The 20,531-nt window shown below is 47.3% G+C and overlaps 1 protein-coding gene across 1 annotated transcript in view; it reads left to right on the top strand.

Annotated features, from left to right (window-relative positions):
- LOC8031960 overlaps nucleotides 1-20,531 on the top strand; it is a 138,382-nt gene that overhangs the window by 104,692 nt on the left and 13,159 nt on the right. The window contains exon 2 of the mRNA XM_029989481.4: nucleotides 17,688-17,814. The gene's annotated coding sequence lies outside the window, so the exon portion shown is untranslated. The remainder of the gene's footprint in view (nucleotides 1-17,687; nucleotides 17,815-20,531) is intronic.

The raw sequence follows: 20,531 nt of genomic DNA, 5'->3' as shown, positions 1-20,531 counted from the left end.
CAGTTGCAGGTAGTATTCGATGTTTATAAAATGTATACGAAGTAAACAAAGCTGCTGGTTTTGAAAAACGATCGGTGATGCTAAAAACTGCCGGAAAGTCTTGCGTTTTCACGCGTTGAGCTGTCTTTTATTTGCCCTGCTCGATCGAGTAACGCCGAGTGTGCGAATGGACTTCGTTCAGGATACGATAGACGCATTGCAGCAGCTGCGCATAACCGACCTTCAGTTTTTGTTTCTTCTCATTGCGTTTACCTCACCGCATCATAACCAGGGCAGGGCAGGTTCTTTCCATTTGAGATTCTACTCTGTCTGGTCAACGCCCACTTCGGTGGATCGGCGTCTCGGTAAAACAAGAGAAGGTCAGCAATGGCGGCTATAATCTGGCGCGTGTGCAGAGCGTCTATACTCCATCTCATGAGTTCCGTGCAGCAGAGGAGAAAGCACAGGCGCGACAAGGGGCTTTCGGATTTGCCTTCTTTTCACGAGCACTCGCGAAAGAAAAGCAAATCTGAAAGCCATGTGCCCGCGCCTCTTGTGGCTTAGAATCATGGTTGCCAGTTATCAAAAGCTGGAGAAAGTTTGTCTTCACACCCGAGCGACTCCAACTCTGCTCGCGTTATTACATTTGCCGATCGGGACGTCTTCCCGTGCTTTAGAACTCCGATAAAGGTGAGCAAACGCTAATTTGTTCACGTTAAAAAATAAAAATGTCCCCATATTTATGTATAAATAAAAATATATATATCTAGTCCTCCGTATGCAATAGCAAACAAGTACGGTCAGGCACGCATTTCTGGGCCTCGCACAAAAATGGCGGCGGGAGGCGTGGTGCGGAAGGAGGGCGAGGAGGATTGCCCACGATGGAAACGAGGAAAACGCAGGGGGAGGGGAATGGCGCTACCTTTACGCTCATTGCAAGAGATTTGAGCGAGTTTTAGTAGACCGTGTTTCCCCGTTCCGCTAAGCCCCTCCGCTGCCCGGAACTCTACAGCCAAGGCCATCGGCGCGCAGGCGCAGTGGCGGTTTCTTCGTAGCGGAGGGGGAAACACGGTCTACTAAAACTCCTTTTTAAGACTCTTCACGACACAAGGTCGGAAGAAGTCGGGTACGTGTGAATGGGCCTCAAGCCCAGACGCAGCCGTCGCTACGAGCTGGAGGGACCAACCGGACAGCGTTCCACGGCTCAGTGGACAATGACGTCAGGGTCTCGCTTATGCATACTACCTCTCCAGTACAATTACCACCTAAGCCGAAAATGTCGAATCACCGAACTCTAGACGCATGGGGCTATACGTCCGATATTTCCGCGGGGAAGGAAGCCACCGCGCGTGCGTGTTCAGAACGCGTTCTACACAACCCGAAGATGGCACAGCGCAGCTTTATGAATGCGATCATTGAAAATGATTTGTTTATAGAGTGAGCAATTTGCATCGGTGACGTGTACGACTGTCTTTTGTCTGATGCACTAGCAATGCGACCGCGGTTTCATAGCCGACGGCTACTATATAGAGCGGCTGACGTTGACCTTTTTGTCGGCCAGCGAGGGAAATTCGGCCTTTTTCTTTTTTATAATCCCCACTAATCTCGTTCAAAAACTACGGTCGACGAGCGTGTTCGAGAGGGACATGCATGCGACGTCACAGCAATATATTTGGGCCGTCCGTGCCCATAACGTTCCCCCCCTGCTCGAGAAACACATTCTAAAATGTCTCGTCCACCTTCGGATTAGGCCGATGAAACGAGGGATATACACTTTTATTCTCGCGTATAAAATAAGTCGCGCCGCGTCTGGCAGCGATTCGCCGAAGGGAAGCTCCCGTGGGATCCTCTTCCGGCAGTCCGGGAGGCCAGGGTTGCCTAGCGGCGGTGATGATGATGATGATAATGACGTTAGTTCAGAGTCCCGATTTATTTGCCGCTTCTACTTTCCCGAAACTGCGCGTGTGTTTAAACCTAAAAAGAAAAAAAAAAAAAAAAAAAAACTGTCCGTGCTGTGACTCTCAGCACAAGGAATGTAGTACCCAGCGTCCCAGTGTAGACTGCTTTTTTTTCTTTTTAGGTCGAGACATGTCTCGTGTCTCGTCGTTTTCTGGGCTCCATCCGTATATATATATATCGGCGATTGACTCTCCCAAATGCTTCGCTGGAAAACAGACGCGCCGTATATTTTCTTTTCAGAGCGCAGACGCGCAACACTCGCTTCGGTTCGGTCCAGCTCCGCGCTATCGGCGTTCCCCTGTCCGCGCCAAGTACGTGGGCTGGACTGCTTAGCGTTGCTGGCCGTCTGGGGGGATCGTGTTGGATTCGCTTTTGGCTTTGGCTCGGCGGCGCTTGGGGACGAGCGAACGGCGAAATGGGAAGGAAAGAAACGAATCGGGCCGAACGCCGCAGCCTACGCGTTCGATGTTGTCTGGGGCGTATGTCTGCCAAAAAGTGGAGTACGCCTGCAGCATTTGCCTCTTTGCTCGTTTTTGACCTTTTTGTTTTTGTGGGTACGTGCGTATACTGGTTTTGCGGAAGGCTCCTGGGAAACGAGGTAGGGTGGTATGAAATTCGCCGAATAATGGTGAATAAAAAAGAAATGGTCAACGTGCAGGCGAGCTGGTGCGTATTAATCGTGATGTTTAAACGTCGAGACTGGGAAGGAAGCTTGGATATGTTAGAAGAAGCAGACGAAGAGTGACAGACGCTCTTCGTTTGTAGCTCCGACTCTTCTTCGGCGGATTATACGGCCGTCTTACCTGGTCCTTCGTAAACCTGCCGTTTCTATTTGTATTTATTTACGAAGAAGCAGGGGCATATTGCCATGAGCAATTTTAACGGGTTGGGCTTTACAAAGCAGATTCATCAAACACAAATCGAAACTTCATTGAAACTTGTTATTTTGAAAGTTTGTCAATAATACATCTTCACTTAGCCTATATTCCACTCTCCAATAGTTATCACGAAAAAAGAAAGCAAACACATCAGCGTGACAGGAGTATGGCCGTATTTTTTTTCTGGTTCGCTCTTCCTGACATATAAAACGGTTAATGTAAAAACATATCCATTCATATCACGAGTTTATTATTATAAATATCATACAAAATTTAACTTGAAAGTTTTCTTCGTTCCAAGGGAACGTACGAAAATTTGCAGACCGACGTAAATAAATCCGGCTGGGTTAATTGCCTACCAAAGTATAAAAAAGTGCAAGGAAGTCAACAATATGTTTGACCGCTGTCCTTGTCATTTCGTGAACTTACGGTAATACGTTCTTACTTTTTGTTTGTTATAGATTATACCACCAAGACAAATCCGACTGTCACTTTTTTTCTTCTTTTCTTTTTTTTGTCCAACGATGGGCAACAGTAGAAATCCCGTCTTTTGACAACCACTGTCGTGGCGCTCTTCTTTTTTTTTTTTTCAGACATTATAATGGATTTATAGTTTTTTTTCCATTTTCTGGTGAATCGACCATTTAAAGTTTAACAATGCTGGACCGGCTCCGTCGCGAGGTCTAAAGCACGCCTCGTCCTCACCACCGAACCTAAGCTGACAGCAATATCAGCACACTCCCACACCTCTTTGTTGACGGACGTTGACGCGTGAAAACTGCTTTCCGCAGCCTTCTATTCTCGAGCTTACGTCCGCGGATTCCTTCGTCTCTAAACGAATAGATAGATGTCTGCAAGCAGCCACGCTTCAAAAGCCTAATCTAACCACGGCGAATGAAAAAAAAAATGCTTTGTGCGGGCTTTGGTCTGGCAACCCTGGGCTTGCCTCAGCAAGGCACGTCTATCAGACGATCCTCCCACGCCAGAAGCAATATGGCTGCGTTCAGAGGGAGGGGGGGGGGGGGGGGGGGCGTACTTGCAGAGGTTTATATACTCGATCTAACTCCCTTAGCTTCCTTTGTATTCTTAGGAGCGATTGTGTGCTCAAGTACGTCTGCCCTTTCTGCGTGTCGTTGAAAGCTGAATTTTTGCCTTTTGTCGACGCTCTCGGTCTCCCCTTGGCTCCAGCTATATTCGTTTACTCTCAGATTTAATCTCGTCTTCGCGGTCCCAACGAAATCTTGACCGTGCGGTGAACGCGGAACAGAAGACCCCAAACTGTCGCATTCTTTCTCCACTTTCGTTTTTCCGAAAGCCTAATTCCTCTTATCTCTATAAGACATCTTCTGCGCACCGCCATACTTGCCCAGTGGACTGTGGAATGTGTTCTGGGCATGCGCAGTTGTAGCACAGCAGTACAGAATTCTTCGGCAAAATATATATAAAAAAAATGTCTAGTATATACGTCTTGAGCCCAGTCATGACTCGGGCATTTGTCCGCAACTCTGAGATCATCAGTGGAAAAGCTGTCTAATGGGGTGGGGAGAGCAGTGCGTAACCCCAATATGAGGAAGCCTCTATTCGTATTACTGCGCATCACTTTCTATGTGTATATAGCTTTCATTTTGCTTCATACGTCCCACTGGGGGGCAATCTTATTCCATCGGCGTTCAGCATCGTAGCCTTCAGTGCTGCCGCTGGCGAAAAAGGTGCCGAGGGCGCGTATAGGAAGCCGCCACGCGAAAGATGCATGGATGCAATCTGAAAGGGACCAAGAAAAGAAATGAGAGTCTTTGAAAGGCAGACGCGCCAGTCCCAAGCGGATTCGCAGAAGTGGAGCAGCAGCGGCGTCGGTCCGTTCAAAGCTCTATTGACAGCTGGCCGAAATCGGGTAAGCGCTGCGGGTGATCAGCTATCGCAACTTTTCCCAGAAGCCGTAGGACCCTCCTCCCTTTCTGTTTTCTTTTTTTTCTTCTCTTCTTCGAAGCCTTTATTCGTTAGATCGTAAACTTCCAGCTACGCAATTCTTGACTATACTTCGTCTCACCCCAAGTACCACCGCAGCCCACGATCCGATTCAGCCAATGAATCAGCACATCATCAAGTGCGCCATACGCAGGGGCGCACGGGTGTTTCCAATGCACGTGCGTATTATATAGGGTCGATCGGATTTCAGGGCGTAGCTGAAGCCCCACAACCCTACCCCTGGCTACGCCACTGCATCTAGAGCGACACACTGAAACAACCGACACCGAAGAGCCTCAAGGTCGTTCAGTACGCACGCGAAAGGTACCATCGTCAGGCTTCCTGTCTCTCTCTGTGCTCGTGAAGTGAGCACGGGTGATTACAAGCCTGCCAAAGACCTTTTGACAACACGGCTGCGCTTGTATGGACACGGACAAGACTCCCGTGTCCATAAGCGCAGCAACCACGTTCTCAAAGATTCAGCACTAACTCGCCCAACAATCGGCACTGCCAAAGATACCTTCGATTTCCAGGCTTATCGGTATGGGAATTGCTTCTTACTGTAGCCTTTAATACGTACATTAGCTATTTTAATAAGTTGAATCGGTTGACCATCAAGCCGCACTTAAACGTTGGTACCGTCGGTTCGACGCTTGTGGACTGAACGTCGAATTGTTGTTTTGGGGAGTTACATATGAGACAAGGGGTGTACCCCTACTTACCCCCTCAGAGCCGCCGCAGAGAACTTTGTGGCATTGTGTCCACGGCCGCTACCGCGAGACGAGGCGTTGAACGGACATGTGTGTTGCTTTTCTCACAGAAGTTCGGCGTGCCGGATGTAAACAAACTCGAGGCGCACTCCCGTCACTTCCGAGGCGCCACTGATTGGTTCAGCTGCCGGGCGACTTGGCGACCAGTCGCAAAAATCGGCCTGGAAGCGACTGCTCCGAATTTCTCACTTTTGCGGCAAGAGTTGTCGCGCGGCAGCTTCGACTTGCCAGTGTGAAAGCGCTTTTAGATTTGACGAGCGCGCCTGCTGGGCGAATGCTTCGGCGCCATTTTCTCAGAAGATATTTCTCTGTATGTTTTATGTGATGAGATATGTTGTCCCGCACATACAACAAAGGAAATTTCGCACGTCCTACCGCTCACCTCTTGCCGCAGTGCATGCAACAAAGCCCATGTCAGATTCGTTTCGGAAGAGCATATACGATTTGGCCTCTTGCACGCTTCACAAAGCTATAGCCTGTCCAACGTGAGTCAAAAATTCTCTGTTGGGGTAGCAGTCTGGCAACCGTAAGCGCCTTAGCGAGGCCTGCCTAACAGACGATCTACACACATCAACCGCAAGATGGCGGCCAGTTCCCTCGGGTCGAACGTAAAATTTTTAATGTTTGAGCTTGTTGTTCAATGCTCATGCTTACGGAGCTTCCACTCATCGTCCACCAAGAACAACAGTCTTGACCCTCATGATTGTACATTGGGTCTGCGTTTGGAAGATCGTCGTCAGCCTCACTTGTAATAATCAAAGACCGTGCACTCAAATGTTAAATTCACCAGAGGGAGGCCGAGTGCAGACACCGATTGGAAACGAGCGCTGCTTCTGCACTCAGTCGAGTCCTGTGTCCAATCGATGCGTCTACAGACGCTCACAGTCGGGCTCGGGTCCAATTGCCGAATTCCTGCCATCCTAGGAAGATGATGTTCTTTGGAAGTGAAGGAGACTGTTCACAGGCTTTGGTCGTTCTTCAGATGGCTTGCACGTGACATCATCACGTCGAGCTGATGGTCGCTCTTCTGGGTCATTCCTACGTTGTCTTCCCAGCGAAACAAATTTGATTATGTTTAAAATGTATACGCTGCAGAAGCTGCGCGCTCAGCAGCGAGGACACCAGAATGGCCGCTAACGCGACGTCAGTTCCAGGCATGTATGGTCGTGGACACTTTCTGTAGCAGTGCAGTCAAAGGATACGGGCGCACAGGCGCGCGAGTGCCTTGAGCACCGGTCAAAGCTGTCAGCAGCGCGCACTCTTCCCTATAGACCTTTTCTGTGTACTCTCGTCCCGAGGCACCTAATAGGCGTATCCGGTATGGGCAACGAAAAAATACTGAAACGTTTCAACCTGTAACTAGTAAAAAAATAAGGGGGAGGCTAAACGATAATGTGTGACGGCTACGCTTTTATCCTAAGTGCCTTCTACTGGCGTAATGACGGCAAAACAATGTTTTCGCCCATACTGAAAGTGACGACAATTCAGGATGGCTGCGCCCTTGAAGAAAGGGTCTATACCTCTGACATACCGCATAAAGAACGCGGGTATTCTCAACTTTCACGGTGTAAAGGGGGCACGCAAGTTCTTATCAAAATGACTGTCATCTGGATGGTTGTCCTAGAACATCAGTACGAGGTTGGATCGGCGATGCGTGAGTAAATCTAATTTTGTGAAATACGAGCGATATAAGAGCCGTTCCTCATACTTTCACGTCAGGAAGATGCACCTTAGTTCGGCAGTCATCGAGGAGCTAGAGGACGTGATTCTCTCATCACGGTACCACCTTCGCTGAAAATTGCGAATAAAAAGGGCTTCTGGCCGGTACCAATCAGTGTCCCTGCGTTGGGCGCTTACTTTTCTTCGCTTTCCGAAGCGACAGAAATGGTCGTGCTGGACTGTGGAGATCGCACGCTGGGCTGTGGATATGTAAACATCAGAATGAGTTGCTTCAGCACGTGCTGAGCAGCATGGAGACTCACAAATGGCCAGCAGGGCATGTCGCCTATGTACACAAAATTAGTGGTTAATGGGACAACCAAAGTGTCTCCTTGCCGAAGCAAAGATACAGACGGTTGTTAGAGGGCTCACGCGGTGTGTTTCCGTGCGGCCTTCACCTTGAACAAGAAGTCGGCCTCAAAACAAAAGGAAACGCCAAGGGTCCTCTGGAAGCGCCGATGAAGACGTCCCTCCTTCGAGTGCGGCCCTTTGCTTCCTCGCCCTGCAGCTGGGAGTATTTATTTCCCGCCGGAGGCTGTGCTTCAAGGTCACGACGCTGTAATTGATGCTGTTCTGGACAAGGGGGCGCCGCTTGTCGCTCTTGAAAAAAGCAAAAACACAGAAGTCGCGCCCAGGTGTGGTGTGGCCTTCGGGCGAGCTGGCCTTTCGTCTTATATCTTTATTCCTTGCTCCGTCTCGTTTTAGAGTCACCGGCGTTTTTGCCCAGTCTCCTCGGTTGTCACTTTTCCTCGGAGTGTCAGGAGTAAACCCCCGTACGCTGGAACCTGTAATTACTAGAAACGAGTAGGGTTCTTCGAGGAATCCACGTTAACGCACTCATCTCTAAACCCTGATCTGCATGTAAACTGCCGTAAAACAGCCGTGAACGTTCGTACGTACGCGAATGAAAGACGCTTTTAAAAGGATCTTGGAGAGCTCCGCAGTTTTAAATTGCAAGAACGTTAGCATATGACTTAGTACACATTACATAGACAACAGTTAAAGCCACGTAAGAAGTATAGATCCAAGATAGAATCTAAGAAATTGAATAAATTATTATGAGCGAGAGGGAGAGGGAGAGAGAGAGACTTCGAGCCACATACTGAGATTGTCGTGCACAATTGACAATTTAAATTGATCTTTAGTTTATTTCAACATGAAATGACTGTCGCAGAGGCTCCGCCCACAAAAAAATATAACGCTCAGTATCTAACGCGCCGAGATGCACTGGGAAGTAGACGAAGCTTTTGTTCTTTCTTTGTGAGCGCCGATCTCGGGAAAAAACAAAAAGCGAAGACCTTCCTAATCCCTTGCGCGATATCGCAATATAGTACGTTCGTCCTGAGCGGGGTAGTGACGCCATTTCTCGCTGAGCTGTTAGAGGCGGAGTTTAATGGACCATTTGACGCTCTAGAACAAACACCTGAAGCTTTTTCCCAAGGGGAGTTCCTATTACCTGCTTTCGATCTTTGCTTTTGGCTACCCTCACAAAGTCGCATGGAACACCCACTAGGTGTCACGCATACTTCGCTCAGCATTTTGCCACTTATTACTCTCCAAGTCTATCCTCCACTCCCCTTCCCCCGCGCCTTATGATCGTCGAAACCGACACTTATTGTCCTTCCTTGATCTTCGCGACTGCTGCTGTGCCAAAGGGGCTTCGACAGCTCCAAACCCCTCCCTTCCGCCGAGTGTTGGAAGAGGACATGGTTCCTGTCGCAGGCGACCGCCACCTCCCTCTCCTTGACAACTTAACGGATTCGGCATTTGATCGATTCCTTCAGGATTAGCGGCCGAGGAGAATCAGTTGGTGCAAAAATGTGCCCGGCCTTGGCGTCACGGTGCCCCTGCACGGTTCGGGAACCAGTCGGAGTGTATCGGCGTGCTTTCAATGAGATTGCTCCCGTGAGGGTACATGGTTATGACTATGGGCGCCTAGAACGCGTCTTCGACTGGTGTTACACCAAAGAGGTCCCAAGGTGGCAAACAAATTAATTACGTCGCATGACCCGGCGTGTCGCGCTGCTGAACGTCGTGATCACAACAGTTGGTCGTGGAAGTTTTAGCAGAAAGTATGCGCAAACGAGATTTGCGTAGTCATGGCAGCACATCCCAGCGCGTTGCTGCGGAAACTTCCGTATATAGGCTGCCGAGCTGAGAGCGAGCCACAGCAGAACAGGCGCCTGCCGTGTCCACATCCACCACCGTGCTACCGCCAGGATCGCGACAGGCTACAGCATCATAAAGTTCCTGGATAAAGAGCTTCCTACAAGCAGCGACATTCTTTGAAGCGCCGACTGCGTGAGGGTGCAGGTTTGAGGAAGCGAATGGTGGCGCACAGCAGAAGACTCAACTAAATGACGCTATTTTGTTCCAGCAGAATGTTTTTTTTATTGGTTGTCGTTACTTCTAAAAACAAGTATCAAGGGACTTCACAAAAGTAGACTTCCATGGCGCCATCAGGTGAAAATCTGGGATCCACATATCTTGTTCGAGGGCGGCGGCCTTAGCCGCATAGCGCCAAAAAAAAAAAAAAAAAGTCTTAATTTTAGGTTGGAATTAAAGCGGGTCGGCGGCTGTATAGGTGGACGGAGACGCCCAATTTACGGACTTGGAACATCCGACAGGCGCTATCGGTGTTACCCTATGCACTGTTCGTTTCACTCCGTAGGAGAAACTGTGACAGAAAAAGCTACGGTCTCTTGGAAAAGACATCTTGCGCTAGGTTGAGGCGTCTAGGAAACTTCTTCTCTACGCGTTTTCTACAAGTTCTAGCTAGATTTATAGCCTGTTTCTACATGGAAGCTCACTGGACGGCAGTCTAATCTGCTGACTGTAGACAAACCTTCACACACTGGTCGACAGCTCGTGGCTGTTCAAATTTGCCGCTTCGTGATTCGCTCTTCGCCCTTCCGACTGGCTGTTTCCGCAACCTCGTTGGGCTTACGGGGCGACAATAACACGTCCAGAACTTCGCCACGCCGTGCTATATGGGGGACTTTATATAGTCACTGAATAGGTTTAGATCACTAAATAGGTTTAGATTAGGTTGGGGAATAGACTCTACAGAGCCATTGAGTAGTATTCAGTGACACTATAGGTGAACTCTATGGCAGCAGCGTTTACATGGATCCGATCTTGGCGCACAGAATCTAGATATAGGCCGATATATGCTTGGCTATAGAAGAGGAAGGCACAATGGGATCGGGCGTGTGCGATTCGTCCCGTCTATAGATTTTGATGCGCTCCGGTCGGGCATCGACTCGAATAACGCGGGGAACCCGGCGTGTCTTATTCTGTTGATACTTCCAAGCTTCATGATTGGCTCTTAGGCCAATCATGTTTGGCTGCGAACCGATAATAAGGTGCCCGGGACTTTACACGCACTGCGTTTCTTAAGTTCTCACTGACTACAGTTTAATCGATAAAAGCCGGTGGGATAAGAAAAAAAAAAGACAATGAAAAAAAGGGGGGGGGGGGGGGGCAGTGGATATCAACTAGGAAGGGAATCGCAGCTTGTTCACTATACCTGCCAGTGTTCTTTATAAAGACATCCCATTGTACAGTCCGACGCTCGACCTCTGTTAGCGGAAGGCCGCGTGACTTGTCGTATAGAAGTACCTCGATGCTTTGGATGCCATCGCCGCGTTGAACCAGTGCAGGTGATCTGTTGTTTTCCGGCCAAACACACATCAAGTGTTAGTGAACCCGCGTTCGCTATTCACGCACTAAAGTGTACATGCTGGCTGTATGTTGAAGATCCTTTCTCGTAATCACCGATATCCCCGTTGCTCGGCCATGTTAAAAATACCTCCAAAACGAACTCCTTTTAAAAGAATTGGCGAATGAGCTCGCGATCTCGACACGGTTCGCCGATTCCAGTTCGTTCTGAAGGCCTTGTTCGTGAAATGGAAGTATACAAAGGGTCGTCAAAGCCGCTGCCATGCTGCTAATACATCGTACGAAGAATATTTTGCAGAATGTTTCTTTCTATGACGATCCTCCGAGATTGGTCACCGAATATATGTCCGCAGACGTGGTCGGAGAGTGCCTATACTTCTGCCATCATGTCTGCAACGCATGTCTTTTGTATAGGGCGTACGGGCAGTGTGACTGCAGCCATGGCCTCCTATATACTGACAAAGCAAGGCACATCGCTAGGAGAAGCGGCCGCCGAAATGGAAAAAGTAGAGCGGCAGACAGCGGATGAGAGGGGAGCGACGTGACGGGCGCCCCGCTGCGGCGAGACGCCGAAACACACTTCTCCCGAGCGAACAAGTGTGTTTCGGGTCCTCGCCGCTGCAAACGCTGTGCGTTTTGACTTCCAAGTTCCCCGAGAAATAGCTCTTTGATGCTCTGTGCTACCAGATCGTCGCGCTCCAAATCTGCGACCGGCAACTCTATGGCTCCGTCATCGAAATGCCAGGCTTTGTGAGTATAGAGGAGGCTATGCTGCACCTCGGACGTTTACCAGCTCGGACGCATACATGTGTCTTCGTCGCTTTGACGCATGCTCCCATACAAATGGTCAAAACCGGCGACGCATTGTCGCCTTCCGCGTTTATTTTTTGCTTCGCGGAGCACATCGTGCGGACCGGTCTCGACGTTGCGTCTTGGTCGCGGCGGGGCCTCTGAGACCGTCGAGCAGCGGTTACACGGCACTAACGCGCAGTCCGGCCAACAACGCATCCCTGTGGTTCAACCCGCATTGCGGGCCCGATTCGACTCGTGGCGGGAGGCAGTTAGCGATTCGCCGTGACCGCAGGCGGCGGCGGCGGCGGCATCATCGGAGGTCCTGTGGTAGAGAGCCTGGATTTCGGGAGAAGGAGCAACTCAAATCACGGGGAGCCTTTGCTGTTTAATGACGCTTCAAACTGAATGGCTTCAGCTTCGCAGCGCACTAAGAAGATGCCTTAATGGCATGTTCTTACTGAGCTGGCTCCTTGAAGGTGACGTAAAGAATTAAGCGCTGCGGCCATATTATCTCGGCAATAGAGGCTACAGACGCTTGCAGATGATGAACGGTTTACTATGGGTGAATACTGGACACAATTCCCGAGTAGCAAATGCTCCGGGGGCGACAAGCTTTCGATTCAGACATGGAGCCAAGAGATGGCGCTAGTGGACGCGACACTAACCCGGAGACATGAGAGCTTTTGTATTCGGGAAAAGTATCAGTACTCGGAATCGTTTATGTCCTTTGATGCCGAATACGACAGGTCATTTGGCAATGCCGGATACACCGAACCCGAACGGAAGGCCTTCTTACGCACCAGGGTTTCGTCCCGGAAGCTAACGCCATCGATTAGTCTGGCGCCTAATAGATCCATCTACCGCAAAACGAGAAAAGTGACCAGTATTCTCCTAGTAAAGTATTAATGCAGAATTACGTTCTCACTGAAACTAACTCTGATTTAGTATATAAAAAAATGAAGCGCACCAAAGTTGAAGAGAGTTTACCGGCTGCCAAACACCATGCCTTGCATGGTGTTTGCAGTACATCCTATAGGCATCTGCAGAGGTATATAACGAGGAAGATAAAGAGGAAGTTCGAGCCATGAACACAACGCAACTGTGGAAAAAAAATACTGTCAAAGTAAAAATAAAGAAGAAAGCTTTAGAGTCAAAAGGGAGGACTGCGGGACGCTTCGAGAATCCTGCCAGCCGCAAAAGATTAAAAAAAAGTATAAATGGAAGACATAGCGACGCCGACGTCGTGCCCCTGGAACGCTGGGACTGAAGTTTACGTCCGCTGCGTCCAAACACTCCTGTAAAGCTTTTTTTTTTTTGGACGCTTTCGTACACTCTTTACGTATCGCAACTCTTTCAACTCCAGGCACTCTAGTCCCAGGACGACGCTAGGCCTAAACGCGCCGTCCCCGTCCTTCGACCCGTCCGTCGGACGACACGACCTGCTCTCGCGGTGCGGGCCGCCGCCGCTGGTTCCATTACAGCTCGGCCGCCGAAAGACCTTGACCCATTTGTCGGCCCATTTGCATACTATTATAGCGGGACACGGGCAGCGACAACGCGGAGCGCGCGCGAACCTGCCTTCCTGCTTTCCTCCCTGAAGCACTGTTGCCGGTTCCGTTCCTGGCGGGCACGACCGGAGGACGCTCTTGTCTCGCCTGCTGTCGTTTCCGTCGTGCTTGTCTACGAGACGTTCTTGTCTTCGCAGTCAGTTTGTTCGGCACCGCTAGGTTATAAAATCAAAACAAAAACGCAACAACAACAATGGATGGCGCTCTTGCTTGGCATTGGTTTCGCTTTCGCACCGCCTTTAGGGAACACAAAGGCTGTTTACAGCGAGATCGCAAGGGACGTCTGGCAACCAGAGTACCCAGCGTTCTTTCACCCTTTTAGGGCTGTTGCGCAGACGCCAAGATGTCAAAAGAAATCGAAGCCACGCTCATGGCTCAAACTCCCTCTTTATCTTCCTCGTTATAATCCTCTGCAGATGCCTATAGGATGTACTACAAAAAAGTGGATTGTTGGACTATAGTTGGCGATTGATCGACATAACGTGCGTTTTCTGACTTGGTGCCTTCCATGTTGCGCTGTTTATTTTTTCCTATGTGAATAGAATATTTATAATATTGGTGTCCTTTGCGCATGACCGGAATATCGTTACGCCGTCCTGATCGCGATCAGTCGATTTCGCTGTTGTTCGTGAACGTTGACTTGTTTGGCACGCCGCCGCTGCCACGTTTTTACGATTGTCATAGCGCCACGCTAAGGTTATATGAAAGGAACTTTTTCTGCTTGCGTTGATAGAGACTTTTATCGTTCTATCTCTACAACACCGGGCGTGAGATACACAGCTGACAAGTCTCCTCTCCGACATGCGACGTCAATAAGCCTTGTATTTAACACGAAAGGGCACTACCGGGCCGCCTATTCAAGTCTTTTCTTCCTCGTGAGTTGAAAACACACACACACACACACACACACACACACACACACACACACACACACACACACACACACACACACACACACACACACACACACACACACACACACGCAAAAAAAAAAAGTAAAAAGAAGACACTGGGTGCCGCTTTAGAGGGTCCGGCTGCCTTTTATTTGAGACTGAACGCCATCCACGCGTTCCGGATTTAGTGACAAAACTACACATTTACTATATGTTTACTGTCATCAGTGGTGCAGTCTCGTGTGAAGCTTGACGCGTACGAATCATAAATACAAATCGCGGGCAAACAATTCTTAAAAAGTAAGTACTTTACACTCTCGATTACAGTCATACAAAATGTTAGTGTTTTTACTGAGGAAGACCTTTTGCTTTGTCCGCACTTTTTTAAACTGCTCTTCTGAACCGAACCGATCAACCGTTTACAAATGTAAATCGCGATTAAACCATTAAAGGGAAGCTGAAGAGCTTTTCGAAAAAAATGAGTTAATGGTTGATTCTGACTTGTTTGTGCCTGCTGAGTCCAAATATCACAACCATTTGACCCAAAATAATCCTTAAACGCGAAAAAAAGCGAAGAAATCAGAAGCGATCGCCGCAGCGGCACGCCATTGGCTAGCCACGCGTGACGCGCCGCTACGTCATAAAAGGACCATCTCGATTCTCGCTTGCTCCGTCGCTTGCGGAAGTAGCCGCGCGCCGGGCCTTCTGCTCTCGTAAATCGGGTTCGACTTCTGATTTTTCGAAATCTTTCGGTGGATCCGAAAGAGGAATGTGTCCAGACGACCCTCGACGTGACAAAGTACGCTTTCCAGTCGTTGGCAAGGTAGGAAAATGACCCCCCGCAGTAATAAACACAGACGAGGAACCGCTTGCGCGGACGCGAGATGGGTGGCTTTGTACCTTCAGGAACGTACTTACTGCTACTTATTGTAACCTAAAATGTTGACAATAAACGGAGTGCTATTGACGGGACACCTAAAGCCGGATTAGCGTGACCCTGCCCAAAACGGTCGTCAGAGGACAAGAATTCTGCACACATCGGCCTTCGTGCTTGCCAGCTGCTGGACGCGTGAGCGTGCAGGCTGCATTGTTTATCAAGGCTGAAGTTGTTTGAAGGAATAGTATAATCGGCTTCGGGCGACGGGAGAGCTTCCCCTGAGATGAGACGGGTGATAAGATAGGGTCGCCGTTCTGCCACCTCCATGTCCTTGCGCACTATGCGAATAACTGCGCAGAAGGTGCATCCTAGTGATAGCGGTACCCTCTGCTGCGTTTAGTTTGTTTGCCACAAACTATTGCGCCATTATAGCTTTAGAAAAAGCCGAGATCTGTGCCCGGCACCCCTTAATTTGATGTCGAATTCATGAAAGCTTCCTGGGTCTCTACATTCGCATACTTCTACCAAGCTTTTCTTACTGCATCACACCGCCACCAGGCATTATCATCGTCCGATCGCATTTCTACGGCACAAAGAATTGTTGCATTACACAAACTTTGTACGGAAAACACTGCGTAACTTGTAAAAAAAGAACTCAATTCAGAACAGAAGGTCACATGCTTTGTATTTCCACAAAGCTCTCCTGAAGAGTATATGAACTTTTGGAAGGAAAATTTAACCAAATTTATGTTTACGTTTAAAAAATATGTGGCCTCAAATAATGTCAGCAACTGTAAAAAAAAGTTTATGTTAAAACAAGTTGCACCATGAAAGTCGCATTATGAATTGCATGACTACTTATTAGAGCAAGCCCTCCTCTCCCAAGTGACTGGGTAGCCGAGTAGAATAAAAGCAAAAGTAAATAATCTTGAACTACCCAAAATTGTTTTTTTTTTTGTTTTTGTTTCCCAGACTTCCCGGGCCGGAGTCGATTCGGAAAATATGGTCACTTCAACAGTATAAGAAACCAACACTAACACACTAATAAGGCGGTTAACACAAGAGAGCCAGTAGAAACCCGCTGTTCGGCTCAATGACCGCGGCTTTTCTAGCACACTGCACACTTCTAATAACGTAACAGCTTTTTTCTAGAACAGTCGACCTACAATTCCTACCCAGTTACGTTTCCTCTTTGCTTGTGACTTTTAATGCCCTGAATTGCCTCCTTACCTTCAAAGATGGTCGGCAGAGCGTCGGGTTCGAGCGAGCCTTCTTCAGACCGAAACCCATACGTACATAGTTTTCATATGCGCCGTCCGAAACCCGTTTCGAACAAAAAACGGTGTACTTGCTCAAACCAACCTACCCCCTTAAAATCTCGGTGACGAAGTGGAAAAGACGGTAAGCGGGAAGAACAACTGCGACGAGCGCTGTTTATGAAAGCTGGCTGCTACACACGAGTACGGCACCGTGCAACAGCACGAGTCAGTTGGTTCGGTGCCACGAGAATTCTGCGAATACGTGAACAAACAAGAGAACAATTAGCACGTAAAGCGATCGAGTCCATAGCATGACCGGTCAACGAATAAAAGCAAGCGCTATGCAGCGGCAGAACAACGACGGCTCGAAAAGACACTAGAGCAGCCTACGAGGAAAGCGCGGCCAGCCGCGGCGGGGTCCCCCACCCGGTCCTTTTGTGACGCCGGCTGACGGGCTTCCTCCTCTCTCCCCTTTCGCTCTGCTTCGGAGAGGCGTGGCTTCGGCGCTACTTTGAAAGCGCTGTTCCGGTTAATCCGCGCAGAAAATGACCAAACGAATACGATATTTGTGATGACTGAGGTTTCATTAACTAGGCTCAGGTGTTTTTTCTCGTATTTAAAACCGCTTCAGCTTCCCTTTAATCGGAAAGTTAATCGATGAATTGCCCAGCCCAGCAAATTACGCTATTTACACATTGGGGTAGAATAAAGCGTTGCGTTGTCTATACATGCAATGTGCTGAGCGCCTCGAAGCGGGCAGACGGAATATAACACAACCCAGACACAAAAGTTCACAACACGTGTCGGACATTATTCGAAATAATAGTTACATGCTAATCTGAGCATGCTGGTAGGCAACCAAGGTATGCAAGCATGGTATTACACTATTGAAAAAAAAAAAAAAAGTACGAGCAATACTTCCAATACCGTGCAATCGAACTGACCCTGTAGTATGCATACGAAAAGATCACTGATCGAATCGAATCCAACAGTTGTTAATAATGGGAAAATTGTCTGATTTCTTCAACCTTTACACAGTTGCCTTTCTTGCTTAATGAATGAGAACACATCATCTCCCCTAGGTGTATAAAGGACATGCGCTGAATGTGGGCGGCAATGTCATCCGTTACTAGACGATGTCGTCCATTCATCAAACCGCGTTGCCGTGACGTTATATAGAGTGCGTGGGGAGGGGGAGGAGTGCGCGGACATTGCTTTATTTACGTGCGACGCTGGTGCAGGCCTCCTCTACGTTAGTACAAAAGTGCGTTTCTTAAGATGTCCGTGACATAGTTGATCGCGCGGACAAGATCAAGTGACCAGATTCCTCCCTTTTGGTTTCTGCAGGAAAACGTATCGCTCCGGGCTCTGTCGATTCGCCGGCCATGGTGAAGATGACGTCAGCCGGGGACCCTCGGTCCTGATTGGACGCCGTGTCGGTCACGTGCCCACCTGCTGACTCACGACCCCTCAGGTATAGAGCGTTTTTTCGCTTATCCTCACACCAGCGCGCAACTGACAAACCGTCGACCCGATGCCCTTTAGTAACCACTAACGCGCTACTGTTTTTTTTTTCGGTAACGTAGTAACGTACTTGTTACATTTTCAAAAGAGTAACGGATAACGTACTTACGTTCCTTATTTCAAGTAACGAGTAACGTAGCTTCATTACTTGTTATATCTTCTTCCCAAAACCTGAAAAAAGTACACTTAATTTCTTTTTTTTTTTTTTTGTGTGTGTGTTTCTATACTTTAATTCACCTTAAGTTCAGACGTAGCCGACGCTACGAGCTCATTGGACCAATCAGAGAGCTTCAAATGGGCAACCATCATGGTGTTCGTAATGTTTCTGTATGTGTTCTGTCATCGCTGAACCAATCATCAACAAAAATGGGCCAGTGACGCGCTTTTGACGTTTTTCGATTGGCCCCATTAGCTCGTAGCGTCGGCTGCGCCTCGGCTTACGCTGAAACGAAGTATAGGCGCCAAGTCGTTAATATTTGCACTCATTTCAGGTACCTTCAAAATGTTGCTTCCCTTTTCCCCACGCTAAAATTCCCACTTCCGAAAAACCCCAACGCTCACGCCCTTTGTCCCAGTATCAAAAAACTGTCGAAGAAACAACAACAACAACGTTGTTACCGTCAATTTATAAATAAAAAGTAACGCAAAATTAACGAGCGTTACTTTGTAACGGTAACGCGTTCCTTTATTTTGCAAGTAACGAGTAATGTATTTCGTTACTTTTTTTCTTTTTGGTAACGCCTAGGATACTGATTTGAATGCAATGAAAAGAGCCATGTTTGAGCTTTATTGTGGTATCCAGGTCATTAAAATATTCTAAAGAGTTCACACACAAGAACGTGCCAGACTGTGCCAAATTTTTTTTTCGTAATTAGATTAAAATGGAGTACACCAATATTTTAATTTTCATCTTATAACGCAACATAATTTATTTCGCCCGTCTCACAACAGAGTCTTACAGGACTCTAGTCAGAGGTAGCAAAATAGCGAGACGTCAAACATTCAATTCCCAACAGATTACGGCCGCATCATATCAAACAGTGCCAAAAAAAAAAAAAAGGAAAAAAGAAAATTTTTTTTAAATGTGTTAGTATTGTTATCTCGGTTTTCATTTATTTCAAAAATGCCCCCGAAACATATCTGTATATTTTTTCTAAATTAAAACTCGGCCCAAAAACCACGCTTCAATTTAGATGAAAATATGTTTTCTGCCACCAGTAGGGAGTCACTTGATTGAACCGCTCGCTCTTTTGTCATCTATCAAAGTACTGCGTTAGGACTCTTTTGAGGCACTCTAAAAATATTCAAAATATATTTAATTATGACTACCTAATTTAACAAGTAACATTTCTTAAAATAATACAAAAAAACAAAATGTGGGCCCGATTCTCTTTGATAATCTTTGTCGAATTTTCGGCATGTTCTTGCGTGTGGCCTATTTAAGATATTGTAATGGCTTTGATAGCGCCAGAAAGCTCAAACTTAGCTCTTTTTTTTTTTTAAATAGGAACTCCATATCATATGTAGAGATTAAAATTTGTTATAAACATTTGAACGAGGAAATGTTTCGAAAATCTGGTAAATTTAAAACAGATTTTCTCAAAACGCCTATTTTTCTATTTGCTTTGTGTTTCATTCGTAGCAGGGTATGCTTGTGGTTAATCAGGAAATACAAATAGAAAATAAATAAATTATTTTGTTTACACGGCCACACGTAAACAAAATTATGACGTCATCTTCGCATGGGTGCTACTCTGGGTAATATTGTGGCATGAATATAGTTACCTACCCAACATTTATACTTAACATGCAAACTTAAAAATATTTGAAATAGTGCGTGAGGCGGAGTAAAAGTTATTTTACTCCGCAACAAACGTTGCCGTCTTACAACGCACATTTAACAAACTTCAAGCTTTATTTTCGGTCTTATAAACAAACTATTATATTTTGTGTTTATATATTATGATATATCACTATCATACCTTCGTACTAATAAAACAATGAAGAAAACAAAATATGGGAATTTCGTAAAAATGGACCCCGAATGGGCTAGGTTTTCGAAACATTCGCCCACTCACATCTATATAACTGATTTTAATTAGTGCGTATAATGTTGAATTTGTATGCAACGAAGAGAGCTAACTACGAGCTTTTTAGTTATATCAAGATCATTAAAGTATCTTAAATAGGTCACACTTAAAAATTTGTCAAACTTTGCCAAACATCATAAAAAAAGATAGTTCGACATTTTTAATGTTTTAACTGTTCTAAAATCCCACTTTTTTATTCATGAACCGTAATGAAATCTATTTCGAGAGTCCCACAGAAGAGTTCTAGTTCAGTAGTGTTAGAAACGACAAAAAAAGCGAGCGGTCAAAAACGCGATGCCAGGAGAAACGGCAGTTTTCTCCTGCGATACATTTCAGACTTCCCCCGATCTTCCGCAATATTATGTGCTGCGCTGGCCATGGGCGGCGATGCGGTCGACACCGCCATGCTTAGCTCTATATGGGCGAACCCCCATGAGTTATACTCTGTCATCTTTTACCGCAGCAAAGGGTAGAAAAGCGCGAGCTCATAGTGTTGACAGCTTCTCTTAATGTACCAGAGCTTGTGCCGCCGAGATGTGCCCAAGAACAAGGAGCTCGCGCATGTAGCCTTTCCTGC

This window comes from Ixodes scapularis, unplaced genomic scaffold (assembly GCF_016920785.2).
Source record: "Ixodes scapularis isolate PalLabHiFi unplaced genomic scaffold, ASM1692078v2 PGA_scaffold8__174_contigs__length_109621045, whole genome shotgun sequence".
Lineage (NCBI taxonomy): Eukaryota > Metazoa > Arthropoda > Arachnida > Ixodida > Ixodidae > Ixodes > Ixodes scapularis.
The sequence above is the reverse complement of the archived record's forward strand: the minus strand, read 5'-3'. Positions and strand labels throughout refer to the sequence as shown.